Genomic DNA, 5,328 nt, shown 5'->3' with positions numbered 1-5,328 from the left:
TCCCAAGTAGCTGGGACCACAGGCGCCCGCCACAACGCCCGGCTATTTTTTGGTTGCAGCCATCATTGTTGTTTGGCGGGTCCGGGCTGGGGATTTCAACCCGCCACCTTAGGTGTACGTGGCTGGCGCCTTAGCCGGTTGAGCTATAGGCACCGAGCCCAAAATGCTTTTCTTAAGTGGAAAGAGAAAGTTCTTGACTTAATAAGGAAAGAAAAAAATCATAAACTGAAGTTGCTAAGGTCTACATTAAGAACACATCTTCTATCCATGAAACTGTTAATAGTATTGTAATAATTGCTCTATTTTGTTACTAATTGTTAAGAATCTCTTACTGTGTCTAATTTTTAAATTAAACCTTATCATAATTATGTATGTATGGGAAAAAGCATGGTATATATTGGGTTCAGTCCTAGCTAAGGTTTCAGGCATGCACTGGCAGTCTTGGAACATATCCCTCACTGATAAGGGGCAATTACTTTATCTATTCTATGCTTGTGTTACCATTGTATTTTGGAAGCATATAATTTATCTGGTTTCACAAGTTCACAGCTAAAGAGGAATTTTTTCTCAGGTTGAATCTACCTCTAGTGTTGCCCATATCTGATTTAGATGATATTTAGATAAGGGTTTGAATTTTTTTTTTCTCAGATAGGCTCACTCTGGTGCCCTCAGTAGCAGTGGCATCATGGCTCACAGCAACATAAACTCTTGGGCTCAAGTGATCCCCTTGCCTCAGCCTCCCAAGTAGGTGGGACTATAGTAGCCCACCACAATGGCCAGCTATTTTTAGAGGTGGGGGGTCTCACTCTTGCTCAGGCTGGTCTCGAACTCAATCCACCTTGGTCTGCCAGAGTGCTAGGATTATAGGCATGAGCCACCACACCCAGCCAAAACTTAACACTTAATTTTGGGGGGTTTTGTTTGTTTATTTGTTTCAGATGGAGTCTTGCTATATTGCCCCAGCTGGTCTTGAACTCCAGGTGTCAAGCAATTCTCCTGCTTTGGCCTCTCAAAGTGTTGGAATTAAAGGTATGAGCCATGGTAACAAGCCTATTTTAGGTCTTTATTTAACACAGAGAGTTGGTAAAATGAATGATATACTATTTTTTGAAAGATAAACATGGAGGGCTCGAAAATCTGAGCTTTGGGTATTTTTGACTACCTGTTTAAAACTTCTCTTTAGAATAAATCAAAGGAGAACAGAAAAGACTCCTATTCCAGCATTTAAGACTTTTAAATTATCTAGGAATTGGTTAAAATGCAAATTCCGATGTCACCCTGGAACCACACCTTATGAACCAGTAGATTACTCAGTTTGCCATATGCCCAGTGAAATTTATAAGGAATTCCAGAAGGCACCAATACAGGCAGATCTACTAAGATACTGTGGTCCATGGTGGCACCTGTAGTTCACTGGGTAGGGCGCGGGCCACATACATCCAGGCTGGTGGGTTCCAACCTGGCCCAAGCCAGCTAAACAGCAACAAAATGACAACTGCAACGAAAAAATAGCCGGGTGTTGTGGTAGACACCTGTAGTCCCAGCTACTTGGGAGGCTAAGGCAAAAGAATTGCTTAAGCCCAAGACTTTGAGGTTGCTGTGAGCTGTGATGCCACAGCACTGACTCAACCAAGGGTGGCATAGTGAGACTCTGTCTCAAAAAAAAAAGATAGTGTGGTCCAATACTTACCTGGCAGGGGAGATACCATGATCATGAAGGTAGTTTTCCCAGGGCAAGGCACTCCACGTGTGCTGAACCCTGCGATTTCCCCAAATGTGGGAAACTTGACTACATAATTTGTGGTAGTGGGGGATTGCTTTTGCTCTTTCCACTAATAATAATAATAATAAAAAAAGATAGTGTGGTCCTTTGACCTGAGAGTCCTAGAGATCCTTTCAGAGTGCCTATGAGGTCTTATTAATACCAAGATATTCTCAAGGAAATAGTAGAGTTTCCAAATAAATACACAACAGATACTTAATGAAATGTATGGAATGCAGAAGCATCTGAAAATCTAGATCTCTTTTATTTAAAAGATCCATATCAGTTTTACTTTCTACTGTAAATATTCAAGATCTACATAGGAAAAACTCTTTGGGGTCCAGTGTTTCTGAAAACAACCAAAAGTTCACCTAATTAGTATTAAAAACTAGTGTATTTATTTTTTTATTTTTTTTTAGACGGAGCCTCAAGCTATCCCCCTGTGTAGAGTGCTATGGCATCACAGCTCACAGCAACTTCCAACTCCTGGGCTCAAGCGAGTCTCCTGCCTCAGCCTCCCAAGTAACTGGGACTACAGGCGCCCACCACAATGCCCGGCCATTTTTTGGTTGCAGCCATCATTGTTGTTTGGCGAGTCTGGGCTGGGGATTTGAACCCGCCACCTTAGGTGTATGTGGCTGGCGCCTTAGCCGCTTGAGCCACAGGCTCTGAGCCTAGTGTATTTATTAATTAAAATAAAGATGGCTATACATTTAAAAAATAAAACCTGTAGTTTTGTTTTGCAGAACTAGGATTTGTTTATTATTGGTTTTACCCTGGGGTCCCACTGTTCATACCTCCCCGTCATCCATTGTGCCTTCTTCTGCTTAAGACTCCCCAGTTTTCTCATGGGGAGCCACCTCTCCAACATTCTCAGTCCATGAAGTTCAGGAGAAGGTAAGCCTAGACTCCAGCATGGGCACATAACCCAGGCCTAAACAATCAATGTATTCCATATACCTAGAACTACTCTAAGTGTAAGCATACCCCCTTACATGACCATTCAAGCAATGCAACTTAACTCTTGTAGTCATTAAGTGTTCTGAAAGAGACATTCTTAACACCTGTGGCTCAATAAGTAGGGCACTGGCCCTGTATACTGAGGGTGGCAGGTTTGAACCCAGCCCCAGCCAAACTGCAACAACAACAAAAAAAAGTAGCTGGGCGTTGTGGTAGGCACTTGTAGTCCCAGCTACTCCAGAGGCTGAGGCCAAATAATCGCTTAAGCCCGAGACCTGGAGGTTTCTGTGAGCTGTGACACTACAGCACTCTACTGAGGGCAACAGAATGAGACTCTGTCTCTAAAAAAAACCCCAAACTCCAAGATTGTTGAGAAAATAGCATGTAAGTTTAGCATTCAGAGCCTTATAACTATAAAGGTAGAACTGACCCAACAGAGAAAAAGCCAGGAAATGGAACAAGTAAGAGCAAGTCCAAATGACATCATTCAGCCCTGGATTCAGCCAGGCTAAAGTTTTTGCATACATGGGTCAGTAAATTTTCCTTTTTGATTGAAGCCAGTTTGAGCTAAGTCTTCTGACATGTTCAACTGTAAGAGATCTGACTCTGACTAATATAATTACACACTTGTAGTAAATGGTTCTGATTCATTATAAAAGCTTCCCTGAGAGTTTATTTGCCAAAAAAGCAGTAAAACAGAATACTAACCTAATGCATTATTTTTGGATTTTTCTATTCTAAAATAATCCACAAATTGGCCTCAAGAGGTGGCTCCCGCCTGTAATCATAGCACTCTGAGATGCCAAAGAAGGCGATTGCTTGAGCTCAGGAGCTCTAGACCATCCTCATCAAGACCCTATCTCTATTAAAAATAGGAAAAAAACCAATCTGGCATTGTGGCAGGCACTTGTAGTCCCAACTAACTACTCAGGAGGCCAAGGTGAGAGGATTGGTTGAGCTCAGGAGGATGCTGTGAGCTAGGATGCCATGGCATTCTAGCCTGGGGGCAACAGAGTGACACTCTCTTTCTAAATAAATAAATACATAAGTAAATAAAGTAACCACAAATTGTTTTTAATTGGACAAAATAGGGAGCAATATCATTACTATAAAATAATCATTATCACCTAGCTAAAAGGATATTTATCTCACCAAAAAGAGAAACAATTCTCATTGAAAGTTATCTGCAAAGTGAAAAGAGGTAATTATTCATTCAATTATTCATTCTCCCTTACTTCAAATATTTATTTAATTTGTAAAAGATACAGTGCTAAATTGTGAGGGATAGCAAACTGAATATGTTTTTTAAGGTTCTTATAATTTAGCAGGGCAGATAAAACATGTATGCAAATAAGTTACACATTATGGGCTGATGGCTCAGGACTATAATCTTAGACTTCTGGGAGGCTGAGTCAGGGAGTTCAAGACCCACCTGAGCAAAGCAAGACCCCATCTCTACAAAAAAGGAAAAATTAGTAGATGTGGTGGTGGTGGGTGCCGATAGTCCCAGCTATTGGGGAGGCTGAAGGCTGGGCTACAGAGTGAGACTCTGTCTCAATTTTAAAAAGTGGGGGGTGGACACTGTGGGTCACACCTGTAATCCTAGCACTCTGAGAGACTCAGGTGGTAGGATTGCTTGAGTTAGGGAGTTGGAGACCAGCTACAGCAAGAGCAAATCTCTGTCTCTACTAAAAATAGAAAAATTAGCGGCCAGGCATGGTGGCTCATGCCTGTAGTCCCAGCACTTGGGAGGCTGAGGCGGGTGGACTGCTTGACCTCACAGGTTCAAGACCAGCCTGAGCCAGAGCGAGACCCCATCTCTAAAAAATAGCCGGGGGTGCCTGTAGTCTTAGCTACTTGGGAGACTGAGGCAAGAGGATCACTTTAACCCAAGAGTTTGAGGTTGCTGTGAGTTAAGACTCCATGGCACTCTACCAAGGGTGACCAAGTGAGACTCTGTCTCACAAGAAAAAAAAAAAAGAAAGAAAGAAACATTAGCCAGGCTGAGGTAAGGGATTGCTTAAGCCCAAACATTTGAGGTTGCTGTGAGCTATGATGATGCCATGGCATTCTACCGAGGGTGACAGAATGAGACTCTGTCTCAAAAAAAAAAGAAGTTATACATTATTTGCTGAGAATTAGGCTAGGTGTTGTGGCTCATCCTAGCACGCTGGAAGATAGAGGCAGGTGGATTGCCTGAGCTCAGGAATTTGGGATCAGCCTGAGCAAGAGCAAGATCCTGTCTCTACTAAAAACAGAAAAACTAGCCGGCTAAGGAAAGAGAATCACTTTAGCCCAAGGGTTTGAGGTTGCTATGAGCTATGAGGCCACAGACCTCTACCCAGGGTGAAAAAGTGAAACTCTGTCTCAAAAAAATAAATACATTACTCTCTGAGAATTAAAGAATAAGAAGAAAAATCCTGTAACTTTATTAGGGCTGTTAAGAGTTCTTGGAGAAGCAACAGTTCTCTCAACACATGGTGGAGGAAATTGCAGCTCAGAGAGCCAGTGACTTAGTTCCCCTGGCAAGTCCATGGCAAGATCCCACTAGAAACCAGACCTCTTACACACAGTCCAACGTTCTTTCTTACTACCCCACCCTATCT

The 5,328-nt window shown here is 42.3% G+C and overlaps 1 pseudogene; it reads left to right on the top strand.

Annotated features, from left to right (window-relative positions):
* The first annotated feature begins 1,682 nt into the window (after window positions 1–1,682).
* Window positions 1,683–1,835, top strand: LOC111723778 (annotated as a pseudogene).
* The last annotated feature ends 3,493 nt before the right edge of the window (window positions 1,836–5,328 follow it).

The sequence above is a fragment of the Otolemur garnettii genome, unplaced genomic scaffold (assembly GCF_000181295.1).
Source record: "Otolemur garnettii isolate 467f Iridium unplaced genomic scaffold, OtoGar3 scaffold00015, whole genome shotgun sequence".
NCBI classification, from domain to species: Eukaryota; Metazoa; Chordata; class Mammalia; order Primates; family Galagidae; genus Otolemur; species Otolemur garnettii.
The sequence above is the reverse complement of the archived record's forward strand: the minus strand, read 5'-3'. Positions and strand labels throughout refer to the sequence as shown.